This window comes from Rhinatrema bivittatum, chromosome 9 (genome assembly GCF_901001135.1).
Source record: "Rhinatrema bivittatum chromosome 9, aRhiBiv1.1, whole genome shotgun sequence".
In the NCBI taxonomy this organism is placed as follows: Eukaryota; Metazoa; Chordata; class Amphibia; order Gymnophiona; family Rhinatrematidae; genus Rhinatrema; species Rhinatrema bivittatum.
This window is the reverse complement of record NC_042623.1, coordinates 256,400,105-256,418,890: the sequence shown is the minus strand read 5'-3', so window position 1 is coordinate 256,418,890 and position 18,786 is coordinate 256,400,105. Positions and strand designations below refer to the sequence as shown.

General features: G+C 49.2%; 1 protein-coding gene across 16 annotated transcripts in view; it reads right to left on the bottom strand.

The window, feature by feature from the left end:
* The window catches only part of ZBBX (zinc finger B-box domain containing), an 881,823-nt gene that overhangs the window by 754,892 nt on the left and 108,145 nt on the right, over positions 1-18,786 (bottom strand). The window lies entirely within an intron of this gene.

Genomic DNA, 18,786 nt, shown 5'->3' with positions numbered 1-18,786 from the left:
GCCAACATTTCGTGGACATCATCCCGTATAGCGCTTGCGCGCAGCCAAACAATGCGGCGAGCCGCAATCGCTGCCGAGGAATTCCTTGCAGAGGTTTCAAAATTCTCATAGATGGAACGTAATAAATGTCGTAGTCCTTCCTCTATATCAGTAAAAGATTGCGACAAAGAGTTGTCATCTGCAAGGCAGAGAGGCCGTAATTTTTGTAAGGACTCAAACAGATATTGTGTAATATAAAACTGATGAGTACTAATTTTGGAGGACAACATTGCTGAATGATAAGATTTTTGGCCCAATTCGTCCAAATATCTGTTGTCTTTTCCCGGCAGCGTGTTGGCATGAAATTTGGATCGATTTGCTTTAGACATTGCGGATTCTACAACTATTGAGTTGTGAGGAAGTTGAGCTGAGTTGTATATGGGCGAGTTCCTCATGCGGAATTTTCAGATCTGCTTTCCTGGAGGTGGAAGTGGTGGAAAACGGCGTTTTCCCACATTTTTTGAAGAACGTTCTCTAAAACCGTATGTGGAGGTAAAGCGGTAGGTTCATGAGGCATGTCCAAATATCTTTAAAACCAAGTGTTTCAGACGGGGGTCTGACACTTTTCCTGTTTCCACATTAAGGAGTGCCCCCACTTTCTCAATAAATTTCGAGTATGTAAGGTCCCTCCGGTGGGGAGTAGGGCTCTGGTAAGGTGTCCGGTGGGTCCGAGGGGTAGGCCCGTGTGAGAACTCGGTAACGAGACCAATGTGATTGGCGATTCCGGGTCATAAGGTTGGTCTGGAATAGGCATTGTACTGGGGGTGTTTCCTGAGGAGAGGATGGCAGTGGAGAATCCTGTGGTGGATTATTATTATTTCCTGCAAGGATTCTAGGTCATCGAAAAATAATGCTTAACAGATTCGAGACATGGCCTTTGACGCCAAGGCTCCTCTCGGTATGGACAGTGTGCCCTGCTGCAGAAGGTAGGCGGGTAGGTGTGCTGGTAGCAGAACATCTTCAGCATGACACCTGTTATGGATCTGTTGCTGAAGACTCCTGATGTGGGAGGAGTTAGCAATCTTGTTAGGATCTGCTATGCTGATGGGAGGAGCAAGCAGATAGTGGTTAGTGATGACTCCTAAGGAAGGAGGAGTTAGCGATCTGTAGACTTACTACTCAAGATGGGAGGAGTTAGTAATCTTGATGAGGATCTGCTAAAGGGTTAGCACTCTTGTTAGAGACTCTGTGAGGAGTTAACAATCTTGTTATGGACAGACTGTAGGAGTTAGCAATCTTGTTATGAACTAACTCCTGTAGAGGAAGGAGTTAGCAATTTGTAATGCTTCGGCTCCCGTGGTAGGAGGGGTTAGGAATCTGTACCAGCAGAGTACTTAGAGAGGGCATTCGGCTGTAGAGAAATGTAGATAGGTGGATCCCTGGGCCGATGGCAGATGACAGTGCCTCCAGGAGGATATCCTGAGAGGGACCACCGGCTAGGCTTGGGTATGGAGACAGACACAGATAATTCTTTATTAGACAGGTTAGTAGAACCACCAGAGGTGGCAGTAGTGAAACTGATATGCCCGGAAGGGCTGAAGTCCCTCAGGTACTGGAGCAGTGTTCCCAGGGTTGCTGAGCTGTAGAGAAAACTATAGATAGTGAGTAGACAGGGTATGCTGTATACATAGCCAGAACTGGATGACAAAACTCACATAAGGTCTTAAGAAGCTCAGTAGCTGGAAATGGTTGGGCCCTTGAGGAGTGAGTACCTGGTTCCAGGGAAAGCTCTGAGAGAGCGATGGTAACTCACAATTGTCTGTATCTGCGATAGTTTCCAAACAGTAGAGAATCTTCAGAGTCTACAGGAACATGGGCCCTCAAGGAGCGAGTACCTGTTCCTATTTGTAATCTGAAATAGTAACTCACAAATGTCTGTATCTGCGATAGCTTCCAGGCAGTAGAGAATCTTCATCTGCGATAGCTTCCAGGCAGTAGAGAATCTTCAGAGTGTACAGGAACATGGGCCCTCGAACAGCGAGTACCTGTTCCTATTTGTAATCTGAAATAGTAACTCACAAATGTCTGTATCTGCGATAGCTTTCAGGCAGTAGAGAACCTTCATCTGCGATAGCTTCCAGGCAGTAGAGAATCTTCAGAGTGTTCAGGAACATGGGCCCTCAAGGAGCGAGTACCAGTTCCTATTTGTAATCTGAAATAGAGAAAAGAGAGCGAGGCCCCCGAGGAGCGGGTACCTCTGGTAAGTCCGAGGAGGCAGAGTAGTTTGGAGAAATCTCCCCTTGCTAACTCGATTCATTAGCAAATACTGAGACCTTTTATATTGGAAGCGGATGACATCAATTCAGGGAGACGCCCCCGAGATTCATGCCCTTGCTGGTACATACATCGGAGCGCGCGTGCCCTACGTCATCAGGAACATGGCGGATCCACAGCATCGTGCCGGTCCGGGGATGCTGGAGGCAGAGGCAAAAAGACGCCGCGGCAGTGAACCGTCCATCAGACCCGGAGGGAGTCGCCACAGAGGTAAAGAGGGCGGAGTGAGGGCGTCGAGCAGCGACGGACGCAACAACACCTTTCAATGGTGGAAAATCCTTAGAAGGTTTCTGTTTCTTAGACCAGCGCTTCTCAACCGGTGTGTCACGACACACCAGTGTGTTGCCAAGCACCGGAAGGTGTGTCGCATGCTCCCGGTCTCTCCCGATGCTCTTCCTTCCCTATTGCCGTTGCCGCTGGGCTATCAGCACGATATTTTGCTCTGGAAGAAAATTGCGAGTTTGTTTGTCTTTGATTGTGCTTGATCGTCCGGGATGGACGGAGTGGTGGTTTTCATGAGATCCAATACATAGGCGAATAAGGCCTTGGCGTCAAAAACAAGGTTGTGAATTCTGTGTGCATAAAATTATTTTTTGACTCGAAGAGTTGAGGTCCTATAGGCGGCTACTGTGCTCGGGCATGGGGTCTTACGCCATTTGTTCTCTTTCTGTCTGAGGTTTGTTTAAGTTTTCTGAGTTCAAAGAACCACGGTTGTTTCCTGTTAGACATCTGACTGATTTTTTTGGCTGCAAGAGGGCATACTTTGTTCGCCACTGATTCTGTGATACTGTGCCATGAGGACAGAGCTGAATTGGGGGTTGAGACATCTGGGTTGAGTAGTTCCTTTGTTAGATGCTCACTGAGGACCTCAGGGGGGCAGGACCTTCTATAGTGAAATGTAGATTGAGTGGGATGGGAGTTGGGATTTTTTTTTTCTTGTGAGGGTGGTGGAGATCAATGAATGGTCAAACCAGGGGACTGGGGTGCATTCAGGGGGGGTAGAAAATGAGAAGCCAGAGTTTATGAAGATGAGGTCTAAGGTGTGACCTGCTTTATGGGTGGGCTGCTGCTTGATGATTGTTTGAAGCTCATAGCCTTGAGGGAGGTGAGGAATGCTTCGCAGTTGGTAGAAAGCGGGATTGAGTCAACGTGGAGGTTGAAGTCCCCTAAGATCATAGCGGGGGTGTCTAGGTTGATATATCTGGCTATGGATTCTACAATGGGGGAGGCAACGGTGTCTAGGAGACCTGGTGGAGCATAAATGAGGAGGATTTGAAGCTGGTCAGATTTGAAAAGGCCTAATTCTAATTTAGATGTAGACTTGGCTGGTGTAGAGTTAGCCTAAGTTCTTTTTTGGCCGCTAGGAGCAGGCCGCCACCTCTCTTTTTTTGTCTAGGGAGAGAGAAGAAATCGTAAAGATGTGTAGGTAGTTGGTTTATCAGAGCTATGTCTGTGGGTTTAAGCCAGGTTTCCTTATAAGCGCAGAAGTCAGGCTTTGAGTCGAGGAGATAATCATTTAGAATGTGTGATTTCTTTGTGAGAGATTGAGCATTGAATAGAGTTACCCAGAAGTTGAGTAGAGGGAGAGAACATGATTGGAATGAGAGATCTGGTAGCGCGGGTCTGGAGTTGCATGGTTGGTTTTTCTTTGGTAAGAGCGCTGTGGTGTAGGACAGGGATTGGATAGCCTTGTGTCATGCTTCTCTTGTGGTGAGGGGGGTGGGTGAACTTTGCATGAACGTCTGCTGTTGGAGAATTGGGGAGAGGCTGGAGTTCGAGTGAGAGTCCTGTAGCGCTAGGTGAAGGATGAGAGTTGAGTACGGTCCGTCAGCTGAGTGTGGAGTCCGTCAGCTGAGTGTGGAGGTTGAAAGTGAGCGTCGTCAGCTGAGAGTGGAGGATGAGAATGAGATTCCGTCAGCTGAGTGTGGAGACTGAGAGTGAGCCGCCCATCCGCTGAGTGAGGAGGCTGAGTGTGCTTCTTGGTCTTCAGGTCCTTATGTTGGCAAGAGGATGGGCGATTAGGTAGCTGGAGATAAGTAAGCTTCACCCTCCGGGCTGAGCATGGAGCTCAGGGTGCGTTATGTTAAGTCGGATCGGCGTAGGCAACAGGTCAGATTGAGAGGGATTTGTTGGTGGGTTTGGAGATGGGCAACGAGAGCACACTGAGGGCACACTAAGGGGCGCACCAAGGGGCATGCCCCTTTGATCGCGCTCATTCGTGCGCGCAATGCCGGCGCGCACCACTGCAAAGAAAGCCCCTGATTTATAGGGCTTAAAGGTACCTCCCTCCCCGGCGGCTGACGTCAGCGCAGCTCCACTCACTATTGGCTGGACTGTTGGTGCTGAGGGGAGGCTCAGGGAGGGAACATCGGGCCTCGTGGTCATCGGCTTGCAGCTGGCCGGGCAGGAGGGTTAGCTGGGTGGCTCGGTGATCGGGGCCGCAGGGCAGGTAGGCAGGCCGGTGGAGAGAAGGAAGACGCCGCGAAAGAAAGCCCTGATTTATAGGGCTTGAAGGTAGCTCCCTCCCCGGCGCTGACGTCAGCACGGCTCCACTCACTATTGGCTGAACTGTTGGGTGCTGAGGGGAGCTCAGGGAGGGAACATCTGAGCTCGTGGTCATCGGCTTGCAGCTGGCCGGGCAGGAGCGTTAGCTGGGCGGCTCGGTGATCGGGGCCGCAGGCAGGTAGGCAGGCGAGGCAGGTCGGCGGAGAGAAAATAATTTGATGCAGAGGAGAAATGAGTAATGCTAGGACTGCCTCTCTCATCAACCCTAGACATAGGAATTTTCCTGACTTCTCTGGACAAGAGGAGGTATAATGACCCTTGCCTGCACAGTATAAACAGAGGTTGTACAACCTTCACTGGCACTTCTTTTCTGACAACTTAGATCTCCCTAGCTGCATGGGTTCCTCCTTGGATGCAGACTGTGAATAAGGCTGGATAGGGACATCATAGCTCTTTGAAAGATGGGTGCTAGATGGGTACTGTGTCTGGGGACTCCTGATCTTGGGAACTCTCTTAATATCAAATGTCAATTTTCACACAGATGGATACAAGATTGTCCAGTTTGGAGAGTGTCATGGCTGGCCATTGCATCTTTGATACTGTCTGATAGGCACTGCCAAGAAAACAGCTATCAGCGCCTCTTTATTCCAAGAGAATTTGGAGGCCAAGGTCCAGAATTGTACAGCATATTGCCCAAAGGTCATGGAGTCCTGTCTCAGGTGGAGTTATTCTGACAATGAAGAAGAGGCCTCAAGCAGGCTGGTCAAAGAGCTTCCTAAATCAGGTCAAGAATACTAGGAGGTTATAGAGACTAAGATCATCTCTCTACCAGAAGGGAGAAGCCATGCCAAAACCTGACATGACAGCAAAGATATTATAAAGGCCACATTCATTTGTTCAGATGCAAAGTTGGCCAGCTGGAATAGAAAGTGAATTAGGCACTTACTGATGAAGCTGCTGCAAGTCTTGGGTATACTATCAGACTGAGGTGGCAAAGGAAAGTGAAGTGAAGGAGTAGCCAGAGATGAGGAAGAGGGTAACGAGAGGTTATGATGATATTAGAGTGTGAAGCCATTGCTAGGGCCGACTGCAATTTATTTATCCATAAAGAATGGCCTTGCAGAACCCCAATAGTATGATTTTTGTTGTTGTTGTTGTTAGTCTGTGAGAGACCCACAAAAACTCTGGCAGGAGGACGTCAAATAGAGTCCATAGCCTGAGCAAACTATCATGGGCTTGGTTGAGTGGACCCTGGGACAACTAACTGACAGGACCAAGGCACTGTACAGAATCATGAGGCAGAGATGTGGTCAGGCAAGCAAGGTCAAGGCAGAGGGAGCCTGTTCAGAAGCAGGAGATAAGCAAGGATCAGGCAGAAGCAGACAGAAGCAAGGTCAGGAAGCTGACTAGGTCTCAATCGGAAGTCAGAAAACAGGAACAGCCAGAAGCAGAGGAAAGCAAATGTTGCTTACCTGATGTAATAGGTGTTCTCACAGGACAGCAGGATGTTTAGTCCTCACAAATAGGTGACATCGAGAATAGAGCCCAACCACGGAAAACTTCTGTCAAAGTTTCAGGAACTTTGACTGGCCCCTACTGGGCATGCCCAGCATGGCACTAACCCTGCAGCCAGCAGGGGTCTCCCTTCAGTCTTGTTTTAAAGCTACAGGCAGTGCTGAAAAATAACATAATAAAAAAGCGGGTGGGCGGGTTTCGTGAGGACTAACATCCTGCTGTCCTCTGAGAACACCTGTTACATCAGATAAGCAACATTTGCTTTCTCACAGGACAAGCAGGATGGTTGTCCTCACAAATGGGTGAGTACCGAGCTGAGGATGTCCTATCGTGCACCAAATGTACCCAACGGCGTGCAACAGGCACAACAACTGGGGTGTAATTTGGTAGAGGGCATCCGCACCCTACCAGGAAGGTGGAAGGGTGTTGGTACCTTATGCTGGAAAAAGGTTACGCAAGACAGACTGGCTGAAGATGGAATCCTGTCTCCGGCTTTGTCCAAGCAATAATGGCTGCAATGTATGGAGGGAACTCCAGGTGGCAGCCTTGCAGATGTCAGGAAGCGGCACCGATCGAAGGTGTGCTACTGAAGTCGCCATGGCCCTCACAGAGTGTGCTTTAACACGGTCTTGGAAAGGAATGCCAGCTTGCTGATAGCAAAAGGAGATGCAGTCCGCCAACCAGGAGGAAAGAGCCTGCTTACCCACAGGTTGCCCAACTTGTTAGGATGGAAAGAGACGAATAATTGAGTGCTCTTCCTGTGGGCAACTGTACGGTCTAGATAAAATGCTAGAGCCCGTTTACAGTCAAGGGTATGCAGAGTCTGTTCCCCGGAGTTGGGAGTGGGGCCTGGGGAAAGAAGATAGGTAGTATGATGGATTGATTAATATGAACTCCAAAACTATCTTAGGTAAGAATTTAGGGTGAGTGTGGAGTACTCGCCCGGTCGTGCAGGAGTTTAGTGTAAGGCGGATAGGTAACTAGGGCCTGTAGTTCACTAACCCTGGCGAGCTGAAGTGATAGCCAAAAGGAATAACACTTTCCATGTGAGATATTTTAGGTCACAGGAATGAAGAGGTTCGAAAGGGTGGTTTCATAAGGCAACCAAGAACCAGATTAAGCTCCCAAGATGGGGCCGGGAGGACCGTAAAGGTATGCCTTCAAATGGAGAGCAAGCCTTTAAGAAAAACGTGTTACAAGGGGTTGTACTGAAATAGGGACACCCCGATACCTTTATGGAAGGCGGCGGCTACCGCAACTGACATGCATTCTAATGGAAGAGGTCTTTAGACCTGATTCTGATAAATGCCAGAGATAGTCCAAGAATTTGGGAAATTGGACAGGAAAGGGGATCAAGGGACTGAGAAGTGCCACCACTGATGTATACCTTTTCCATTTGTATGAATAAGATTTCTTGTGGAAGGCTTTCGTGAAGCGATCAGGACACGAGAAACTGAATCTGAAAGGTTAAATGGTTGGAAGGACTAACCTTTCAACATCCATGCCATGAGGGACAAGGCTTGGAGGTTGGGATGGAGGAGGCATCCGTCGTTTTGAGTGACCAGATGCAGGTCCTGTCCCAGAGGAATGTGTCTGCGGATGGAGAGATCCTGGAGTATGGGAAACCACACTTGGCGTGGCCAGTGCGGTGCTATCAGGATCATGGTTCCCCCTGTCCTGACGTAGCTTCATGAGAGTCTTCGACAGAAGAGGAAAGTGGGGGAATGCATAAAGCAGACCAGTTGTCCACGTGAGGGAGAATGCATCCCTGGGCCGAGAGTGCTGGCTCCGAATGAGAGAGGCAGTAATTGTCCACTTTGTGGTTCTTGAGGGGACGCAAAGAGGTCTATGTGGGGATAACCCCATTGTTGAAACAGAATGTTTGCTACCAAGGGATTGAGGGTCCACTCGTGTGTGGTGGAAGGACACGGCTCAGTTTGTCTGCAAAGACATCGTTCACTCCCGGCAAGGTGGCTCTGAGGTACATGGAGCGGGAGAGGGCTTCTGCCCAAATCTGCGCAGCTTCCTGGCACAAAAGAAAGGAACCTGTGCCCCCCTGCTTGTTTATGTACCACATGGCCACCTGGTTGTCCGTCTGAATCAAGATTACGTGGTTCGATAGGCAATCTTGAAAAGTCCTGAGAGCATGTCATATTGCTTGAAGTTCCAGGAAGTTGATCTGGTGTTTGGCTTCCTCTGGAGACCAGAATCCTTGGGTTGTAAATTGTTTACATGGGCTCCCCAACCGATGTTGGAAGCGGTCGGTTGTGAGAATTATTTGAGGATCTGGTGGGTGAAAAGGGCAATCCCTGTAGGAGGTGGATTGAGTTTTCCACCAGACAAGAGACAGACGGAGTGCATCGGTGAATCGAACAATGGAGGACAGAGGCTGAACAGCTTGGATCCATTGTGATCTCAGAGTCCATTGCATGACTCTCATGGCCAGGCGGGCCATGGGAGTCACATAAACTGAGGAGGCCATGTGTCCCAGGAGAATGAGGAATTGTCGAGCTGTTGCTGTGCATTGAGACTGCAACTGGCAAGCTAGGGACACAAGGATTTGGACTCGTTGATGAGGAAGGAAGGCTTTTGCCTGTAAGGTGTCCAAGTCTGCCCCAATGAAGGATAAGGTCTGAGATGGGATTAAGTAGGATTTCTCGTAATTGACAAGAAACCCTAGAGACAGTAGTGTTTGAATTGTCAGGGCAAGGGAGGAACCGAGCGATTTGCTGGGTTGGGGGCCCTGATTAACCAATCGTCCAGATAGGGGTAGATGTGGGACACCTTCCTTCCTGAGAAATGCTGCAACTACCACGAGGCATTGGTGAAAACTCGTGGTGTGGATGCCAGGCCGAAAGGGAGCACTCGGTATTGATAGTGATTTCGGCCTATTAGAAACGGAGGTATTTGCGATGAGGTGAGTTATCGCAATGTGAGTATAGGCGTCTTTTAGGTCTAGAGAGCAGAGCCAGTCCCCTCTTTGCAGCAGAGGGAGAAGCGAGCCCAGGGTACCATCTTGAACTTCTCTCTGTGAAGGTACTTGATGAGGGCCCGTAGGTCCAGGATTGGTCGAAGTCCTCCTGACTTTTTTGGGATCAGAAAGTACCTAGAGTAGGAACCCTAGTCCTTGTTGTGAGGGAGGAATGGGTTCTATAGCGTTGACTGGAGGAGAAGGGAAACTTCCTGCTCGAGAAGAACAGAGTGATCGGTGAGTCCCCATGCCTGCATGGGTGGGGAGTCCGAAGGGAGAGTCAGGAAGTTGAGATGGTAACCGTGTGCAATTATCACCCATTGATCTGTGGTGATATGATGCCATTTTTCCATGCCTACACAGAATAATTCCTTCCACTCCCCCTCGTAGTCCCCCCCATTCAGGTGACTCCCTCTCCTTATATTAAGGAGACATTCATTGTAAATTGTAAATTGTTTTGGTTATGATTTTCTTGTTTTCCCTGTCCTTCCTACTGCCTCTATGTTCTACCCTCTCCCAGTTACATCCCCCTTGTTGAAATGTATTTTCCAATCTTTCAGTTATGTGAACCGGTATGATGTCCCCACTAATACCGGTATATAAAAGTTTCTAAATAAATAAATAAATAAATAAATAAATAAATTTGCTTAACCGACCTCCTACAGGTATGATTGGAAGAGGGATTTGGCAACTGCTCTCTAATTGAAAGTCAAAAACCCGATGCAGGGCCAGGTTGAGGAGCTGCTGCGGGCTTTTGTTTTCTGGACTGGCGAGGCTGAGATTTATGGTAAGGCCTCACAGACCTAGACTTGGTTTGTGGGGGATAATACTTCCGTGGACGGAAGAAGGACTTGAGTCCTTCTTGAATGGCTGTTAGAAGGTAAGTCAGAAGGAATGGATGAGAGCTGTTTAAGTGTCTCATGATGATCCTTCAATTCAGCAACAATTTGCTGAATTTGTTCACCAAACAAATTATCCCCTAGACAGGGCAGGTCAGAGAGCCTGTCCTGAACCTCCGGACGAAGGTCAGATGACTTGAGCCAAGCCCAGTGTCTTGCAGAGATGGCCGTAGCAGAAAGTCTGGTGGAAGCATCAAAGTTGTCGTAAGTTGTTCTTATCTCATGCTTCCCAGCTTCAAACCCTTTATTTAGTAGGGATTGAAGTTGTGGTTGGAACTGCTCTGGTAAGGTATCTGAGTACTCCCTGTATCTGTTTAAGACTGACCCTATTGTATTGGGTCATATATAGCTGATAAGAGGCTATTCTGGAAGTTAGCATGGCTCCTGGGTATACTTTCCTACCTATACTATCTAGGAATTTATTTTCCTTAGTAGGAGGTATGGAAGAATGTGGCTTTATTCTTTTAGCTTTCTTTTGAGCTGATTCTACCACAACAGAGTGGTGGTCTAGCTGAGGTTCTGAAAGCCAGGTGCTGACTGTACAAGATAGGTAGAGTCAGCTTTTTTGTTTACTGGAGCAACAGAGCCAGGAGATTCCCAATTCTTTTTAGAAGGTCCAGAAAAACCTGATGAATTGGAATAGAAGTGATGACTTTAGGGGCATCCAAGAATTGGAGCAACTCCATCATCTGGTGCCTGTCATCTTGCTCCGATTGAAGCTGAACAGGGACCAACTCCGACATTTCCTTCACGAAATTTATGAAAGAGAGGTCCTCAGGAGGAGAACGCTTTCTACTCCCCGCAGGAGAGGGTGGTGAAGGCAAATCATCGGTGTCTGTGGAGGTATCATCACCCCAGGTGTCATAAGGATCAGGTTGCTGAACTGTAGGACCATGAGGAGGTTGGATACCTGAAGGCCCCGGCTGAGGCTCCGAGAAACTCGAAGGAATTGTCGGGGGTATCGAGAATGTCCTCAATGGCATCGGTGCCGGCATCGGTGCCTGTGCCGGCATCGAAGGAATCGGTGTTGGCATCGAAGGTATGGGTGCCTTCATCGAAAATCTCGATGGAGCTGATGTGCGTATCGCCCCCGTGGAATGTATCGGTGGCGAGGGACGACATGGTACCGATGGTACTACCCCGAAGGGGGAATTCGGTACGGTGTTTCTCCACTCGATGAGATAGCTGTCGGAGACCCGGGTATCACCGGAGGAAGGGCAGTCATAAGCGCTTCCATCCGGGCAAGCAGCGGTGCCAGTGCTGCTGGAATCGGGTCGTGACCGATTCCACTCTCGGTGCCGGAGGAGTTTGGAACCGTTGCATCGCCTTGTCGATGGCCTCCTGGACCAGCCGGTCCAGTTCTACCCGGAGACCTGGGGTAACAATACCCGGCTCCACAGGGAGAGGGAGGCTGAAGCTGAGGCGGAGGGACCACCGTCACCGGTGAGTCGCGGCTCCCAAACCACGAATGGGTGAGGGTTGCCTCGGTGTCTGCGAGACAGGAGTGGACAGTGCCACTTCTGGTCGAGACTTCTTCGGAGGAGGCTCGGACAGTACTGAGGTCGATGACTTCGATTCCTCGATGGTCCGAGACTTGTGACGTCGATGGCGATGTTTTTCTCTCCGATCCCCGCGATCTTCGGGGGAAGGGACGGAAGTCGATGGCCGCAGAGACGTCGATGGCAGGGCGGTCACCGGGAAGCTGTCGACGATGGTGAAACTTCGACAGTGCCGGGTCCGATGACGTCGATGCAAATCGATGGCGTCGGAGTGTGGGCATGGAAAAGGAGTCCCATTTTCTCCATTCTGGCTTTGCGACCTTTTGGTGTCATTAAGGCACATTTGGTGCAAGTCAGGACATCATGCTCACTCCCTAAACACAAAACACAGACTCTATGTGGGTCTGAGATGGACATAGTACGTGTACAGCCCGGGCACCGACGGAACCCCGACGCCATGGCCATAGGCCAAAAATTTAGCCGCGGGACGGTCGACTGACAACAGGCCTCGAGGGCCGAACTCGACGGTAGTCGACAAAAACAACGGCAAAAACTTACCGAAGTACCGCGGAGCAAAATTTGAAGATGGGAGACCCCTGAGGGGCAAATTTTTCTTCAAGAAATTAGTTGAAGAAATTCCTGTCAGGAATGTGGTAAGAGCTCCTTAACCGCGTGGCTACTGCTGCGCGGAAAAAAAGAAAACTGAAGGGAGACCCCTGCTGGCTGCAGGGTTAGTGCCGTGCTGGGCATGCCCAGTAGGGGCCAGTCAAAGTTCCTGAAACTTGACAGAAGTTTTCCGTGGTTGGGCTCCATCCTCGATGTCACCCATTTGTGAGGACAACCATCCTGCTTGTCCTGTGAGAACCAAGAAACAGAACCTGTTGCTCAGGCACCTGCCAGAAGAGTGAACTTCCTTTTATGTTAGAGCACTGCTGATGTCATTAGTTTCGCACCACAGGAAATCCTGGGGGTTAGTTCTATAAAGCTGGTGCGTTGCCATGTGCCCTTATTCAGAACAGCAGTATAAAGCAGAGGAGAGCAGGATGCTAGGAGCCATGCTGGGAGGCCCAATCACTTCGTAAGACACAGTGCTGGACTCTGAACCATAAGATACAGGACGCCGATCACAGTGCAGCACCCTGTGATCAGTGGCAAATTACAGGCACTAAAGGAGGACAAGGCCATAGCAGAGAGATTAAATGAATTCTTAGCTTTGGTCTTCACTGAAGAAGATGTAAGGCAGATAACTATGCCAGAAATGATATTTAAAAGTGATGATTCAGAGGAACCGAAACAAATCTCTGTGAACCTAGAAAATGTAATAGGATAATAAACAAACTAAAGAATAGCAAATAACCTGGATATATCCCAGAGTGCTAAAAGAACTAAAAAATGAAATTTCAGACCTACTATTAGTAATTTTAAAAGTATCATTATAATCTGCTACAGTAGAAGATTGGAGGGTGGCCAACGAAACAACAATTTTTAAAAAGAGTTCTAGGAGTCATGCAGGAAACTACAGACTGGTGAGCCTGTTGCAGTGCCAGGCCAAATAGCTGAAACTATTATAAATGACAAAATTACTGAACATAGCGATAGTCATAATTTAATCAAAGGCAACATGGACTTATCCAAAGGAAATCTTGCCTCGCCAATCTGTTACTTTTTTTGAAGGTGTGAATAAACATGCGGATAAAGCTGAGCCAGTTGATATCGTGTATTCAGATTTTCAGAAAGTATTTGTCAAAGTAGTGCATGAGAGGATCTTGAAATTAAAAAAAATCATAGAATAGCAGGCAGCGTTCTATTGTGGATCAAGAACTGGTTAAAAGAAAGAAAAACAGAGTAGGGCTAAATGGTCATTTTTTCTCAATGGAGAAAGGTGAATAGTGGAATGTCCCAGGTAATCAAATTTGCAGATACAAAATTATTCAAAGCTGTGAAATCACAAGAAGATTTGAGAACATGTGAGATTAGGCAATCAAATGGCAGATGACATTTAATGTGGCAACTGCAAAGTGATACACTTAGGGGAAAGCAAATTATAGCTACACAATGCAAGGTTCTACATTGGGTGTCACCACCCAGGGAAAAGGACCTAGGCATTATCGTGGCTAATAAGTTAAAAATCCTCTGCTCAGTGTACAGCGATGGGCAAAAAAACAAATAGAGCGCTAGGAATTAGGAAAGGCATGGAGAATAAGAAGAGAAAGGAAAATTGGTTCTTACCTGCTAATTTTCGTTCCTGTAATACAGCAGATCATTCTAGACCAGTGGGTTGTGTATCCCTACCAGCAGATGGAGTCAGAAAACAAAAACTTTGGACACTGCTACATAAGAGAGAGTGCCACCTGCAGTCCCTCAGTATCGTCCTGTACCCAAGCCCTTGAAATTAAACTTCAACTAAACTTCAACCAAGGGCGACCCTCTCAACTAAATATAAGTCGCCCGAAACCAACAAAACATACACCGGTAAGCCACCACCCCTGCTGTTTAATAGAAATCCAATCATTCCTTCAGAATACTAAAAGCTCCATAGACTGTCTTTCAGAATCAGAATGGGGTGGGCCTCTGGAATGATCTGCTGGATTACAGGAACTAAAATTAGCAGGTAAGAACCAATTTTCCTTTCCTGTACATACTCAGATCATTCCAGACCAGTGGAAGTACCCAAGCCACCTTATACTGGGCGGGCCATTGAAAGACCCGCTCACAGAACACTCTTACCAAAGGATGTCTCCTCCTGCGCCCTGACATCTAAACGATAAAACTTGGTGAAAGTGTGAATGGAAGACCAGACAGCTGCCCTACAAATCTGCGGAGAAAGAAGTTGACACTCCACCCAGAAGGCTGCCTGTGAACTTGTGGATTGAGCTCTCAACCCCACAGGACCTGCTTTCCTTTAGAAATGTACGCGGAAGCAATAACTTCCCAAATTCATCTAGAAATGGTAGCTTTCAATCCTTTGTCTCCCTTCTTGGCCCCGGCAAATAAGACAAAGAGATGGTCTGACCATCGAAAAGCATTAGCAACCTCCAGATAGCGGAGAAGGACGCTCCACATGTCCAACAAATGCGGCTCCATTCCTAGGAGGAATCACGGGACCAGTCCGGAAAAGCTGGGAGTTCCACCGTCTGACTGACATGGAAAGAAGAGACCACCTTGGGCACGAAGGAAGGAAACTGTTCGCAAGGATACCCTGACTTGGTATATTCTCAGGAAAGTGTCTCTATAGGATAAGGCTTGCAGCTCTGAAATCCTCCGTGCCAAACAGAAGCCACTAAGGACACCGTCTTCAGAGTCAAATCCTTCAATGATGCTGTTGTGTCCGTCGGTTCCCGACGCCCTCTCTCCGCCCTCCTTACCTCTTTGGCGACTCCCTCTTCACCTGCGGGAAGATTGGTTGCCACAAGCGTCCTTCTGCCGAAGTCCTCCAGCGTCACCAGACTGGCTAGATGCTGCAAACCGCCATGTTTCCTGGAGGCCTAGGGCTCGCGTGCGCGGCGCAGCCCTGATTGAAGTACCGGCGATGGCGCAAACCTCAGGGGCGTCCCCCTGAGATGACGTCACCTGGGACGGATATATAAGGTCTTAGGCTAACAGATCGAGTTAGCAACGGGTTACTCTACCTAAGCTACTCTGCCTCCTCGGACTTACCAGGGGTACCCGCTCCTCGGGGACCTCACTCTCTCCTTTGTTTTTCAGGTGACAGTCTGGAACCGGTACTCGCCTCCTCAAGGGCCCCTCGTTCCCAGACTTGCTCCGTATTCTCTTCTGCCTGGAAGTCATCACTGCCAACTACATCAGTGAGTTACCATTGCTCTCTCAGAGCTTTCCCTGGAACCAGGTACTCACTCCTCAAGGGCCTATACATTCCAGCTCCTGGGCTTCTATGAGACATTGTGTGAGTGTTACCATCAAGTTTGGTACATGAACTCTGCATACCCTGCCTACTCACTATATTTCAGGTTCTCTACAGCTCAGCCTCCAGGATCGCTGTTCTAGTATCTGAGGGACTACAGCCCAGCCGGGCATTCCAGCTCACTACTGCCACCTCTAGTGGTTCAGAATACTGTCTAATAAAAGAACTAGTGTGTGTCCGTCTCCTAACTCTGAGCCTGGCCAGTGGTCCCTCTTGGGATCTTCCCCCAGGGGCGTGGTCATCTGCCACCGGTCCAAGGATCCACCCACAGCTCTCCTAAATAACAAAATTGCTAACTCCTAACAGACGCCCTCTTTGTTGCGTTCGTGCCTGCTCTTGCCCTCGCTCCACCCTCTCTACCTCTGAGGCGACTCCCTTCGGGTCTGATGTACAGTTGCTGCCACGGCTTCTCCTCGCCGTTTCTTCCCAGAGTCCCCAGGCTGGCCTGACTCTGTCGATCCGCCATGTTCCTGATGACGTAGGGCGCGCGCTCCGAAGTTTGTACCAGCAAGGGCGCGAACCTCGGGGGCGTCCCCCCGAAGTGACTCATCCGCTTCCAACATAAAAGGTCTTTGCTTACGCTTATGAATCGAGTTAGCAAGGGATTGATTGCAGGGATCATCTCAACCCGCTTCATTCCTCCATGCTCTGCCTCTTTGAACCAGGGGTAGCCGCTCCTCGGGGGCCCCGCTCTCTCCTCTAGTTTTCAGATTGCTAAGACGGGATCCGGTACTCGCTCCTCTAGGGCCTACATCCCTGAATGATCAGAAGACTTCCTATTGCCTGGAAGCGATTGCAGACATGAACATTGTGAGTTTCTATTCCAGTTGCATATAGGAATCGGTACTCACTCCTCGAGGGCCCATGTTCCTAAAACCCTCCGAAGACTCTCTTCTATTTCAGAAGTTATTTCATACACAGATATTTTGAGTTCTTATTTCAGTTTCAATATAGAAACCAGTACTCGCCTAGAGGCTCCTGTTCCTGAATATACTAACTATTCTCTATTGTCTAGAAACCATTACAGAGATAGATAACTGTGGGTTACCATCGCTCTCTCAGAGCTGTCCCTGGAACCAGGTACTCGCTCCTAACTCTCTCCAGCCACTGAGCCATCTTATTAATCTATGTGAGTGTATCATCTACTTCTGTTATGTATCCAGCATATCCTGACTACTCACTATCTATGAGTCTCTCTCTACAGCTCACCAAACCCGGAGATAGCAGTTCCAGGATCTGAGGGACTTCAAGCCTGCCGGGCAACATCTGCTCACTACTACCACCTCTGGTGGTTCTACTACCTGTCTAATAAAGAACTATCTGTGTCTGTCCTCCATACTCCAGCCTAGTCAGTTGTCCCTCTCATGATATCCTCTTGAGGGGCACTGTCATCTGCCATCAGCCCAAGGATTCACCATTCTACATTAGAGTGGCTCATCTCTCACACTTCAAGAGCTGAGTACAACACAACTGCTTACCTTGCAGTCTACCCTCAACTGTTGCTAACATCTCCTTCCTCAGGAACTGTATCAATAACCAATTGCTACTTCTTAGCAGGAACCATACAGATGACAAACACCTCCCTTCAGGTGAACTCTCGTATATCAGGTTGCCACTCTGTGTGGAGATCCATAACAGATACTAACTCCTCTCCTCTGGAAGAACAGATCTTATATGGTTGCTGACCTCTCCCCTTTGGGGAGCAAATCCATAACAGTTGCCAACAGATTGCTAATCCTAGCAGCTCCTACAACAGATTGCTACTCGGCAGTCCTAATCTATAATAGATTGCTAACCCTAGCAGAGTCGCTAACAGATTGCTAGCTCCTCCCCTCTGGGGGAGCAAAAGCTCAACAGGATTGCTAACTCCTCCCCCTTGGGAGGAGCAAACCCTAACAGACTGCCAACTCCTAGCAGAAAAGATATGAAAAGATAACACTCTTCAACGGTTCAAATAGTGCATTGCAAAGAGCGCGGAGTACCAAATTTAAGCTCCACTCCGGGCATACTGGGGCAGATTTTAAATACTTGCGCGAGCGCGAACAAAGTAAGCTGGATTTTATAAGATACGCGCGTAGCCACGCGTATCTTATAAAATCCAGGGTCGGCGCGCAAGGGGGTGCACATTTTGTGCAACCTGTGCGCGCTGAGCCCAGCGCGCGCTGCCTGTTCCCTCCGAGGCCACTTCGATTTCAGAGCGGCCTCGGAAGGAACTTTCCTTCGCCCTCCCTTCCCCTACCTAACCCACCCCCCTGGCCCTATCTAAACCCCCCCCCCCCCTTACCTTTGTCGGCAAAGTACGCCTGCTTTTAGCAGGCGTAACTTTGCGCGCATCGGCCGGCTGCCCCGCTCCATGGTCCGGTCCCGGGGGCTGTTCCAGAGGCCACGGCCACGCCCCTGGAACGCCCCCGGTCCCGAAACCACGCCCACGTCGCCGCCCCCGAAACGCCGCGTCATCCCGCCACGCCCCCCACGACCCCGAAAGGAAGGGGGTTTTAAAATCCGCCCCACCCCTGAAAGGAAGGGGGTTTTAAAATCCGCCCCACTTTGCGCACTGGCGGACGCAAAAGCTTTGCTCCTCTAAGAAACCTGATGATATCCAGATGCGTCGTCAGCTTCTGACCCTGAGCAACATCTCGGGGGACTCCCAAAGCAGCCACCTGAACTCGAAGCGAGTTAAAGACTAAGCCCTTAGCTAACCCCTCTGCAAGCACCAACCTTCAAATACCTGCCAAACCCTGGCATATGCCATCGATGTAGCAGGTCTCCTAGCCTGAAGAAGAATGGAAATTACTGACCTCAGAATAGCGTTCCAGCTAACCTCCACCTCTCAAAAGCCAAGCCGTGAGACTGAAGTGATCGACCCGATCCGAGAATAAAGGCCCCTGATGCAGAAGGCGTGGAAGATGAGCCAGACTAAGAGGGCTGTCCTCCGCCAGTCGTACAAGATCCGCGAGCCAGGGATGCCTGGGCAACTCCGGAGCCACAAGCACCATGGACCCACGATGCAACTCTATCCGCCTGAGAATGTGGCCTGTGAGAGGCCAGGGGGGAAGACATAGAGAAGAAATCCCGTGGGCCATGGACACACCAGAGCATCGAGCCCCACTGATCCCTCTTTCGACTGAAAAACTGAACCGTTTTCGAGTTTGCTCGAGTCGC